Source organism: Gekko japonicus, unplaced genomic scaffold (assembly GCF_001447785.1).
Source record: "Gekko japonicus isolate JY-2015 unplaced genomic scaffold, Gekko_japonicus_V1.1 scaffold37815, whole genome shotgun sequence".
NCBI lineage: Eukaryota > Metazoa > Chordata > Lepidosauria > Squamata > Gekkonidae > Gekko > Gekko japonicus.
In genome coordinates, this window is record NW_015163502.1 from 1 (window position 1) to 998 (window position 998).

Below are 998 nucleotides of genomic sequence, written 5' to 3' on the forward strand. Positions count from 1 at the left end.
TATTTTAACATTGTATGTTTTTATTATGACGTACACTGCCCTGAGCCCTCCAGGGGAAGGCAGTATATATATTTAATAAATAATATATATATTTTAAAAATGAACCCCATTTCTCCATCAGAGAACTCAGGATACTTCTTGCGGGGGTGTCTCCCCCATCCCAATTCTGCCAATAACACAGTGAGATAGTTCAGGCTAACAGGTAGTATCCTCAGGCCACTAGGAAAGTTTAATGACTGAGCAGAGAACTGAACTTAACCAGCCATGGGCCTCACCATTTCTTTCACTCTTAACATCTCTTCAGCAAGAAGCAGATGTGCATCCTTATGGTTGGGTAGGATGCTGCTGGAAAAACAACTATACTGTACAAACTGAAGTGAGAGGAGATTGTCACTACAATTCCCACAACTGGTTTTAATGTGGAAACAGCAGAATATAAGAACATCTATTTCACAGTTTGGGATATCTGTGGGCAAGATAAAATTCGACCACTCTGGATATGTTATTTTCAGAACACGTAGGGTCTCGTTTTTGTGGCAGACAGCAGTGACAGGAAGAACATTCAGGAAGCAGCAGAAGAGTTGCAGAAAATGCTTCAGGACAATGAGTCAAAAGAGGCAGTGCTACTGCTTTGCAAATAAACAAGGCTTGCCAAGTGCCAAGGCAATCAGTGAGATGGCAGACAAACTAGGCCTTCAGACTCAGTGCAATGGAACTTGCTATGTTCAGGCTACCTAAGCTACACAAGGAACCGGTCTGTATAAGGGGCGTGACGGGCTGTCAAATGCTAACTGAAACGGGATGACTTTTAAGTGCCACCATTTTAAGTCCAAAACTGTATTTGCTATTCCCTCAGCCTCTCAATTAACTGCACAATCATTCCAAAGACAACACTTCTAAGCGCAAGAAATTTAAATGTCTCAGTCTCTCACAACAACTGGTTTCTTTTTTGTTATTATTTTCTTACTCATTTTTAGATGCAAGGTGTTTCTCAAATT

At 40.9% G+C, this 998-nt stretch overlaps 1 pseudogene; it reads left to right on the forward strand.

Moving 5' to 3' along the window:
* Positions 1-264: 264 nt before the first annotated feature.
* On the forward strand, positions 265-795 carry LOC107107018 (annotated as a pseudogene).
* The last annotated feature ends 203 nt before the right edge of the window (positions 796-998 follow it).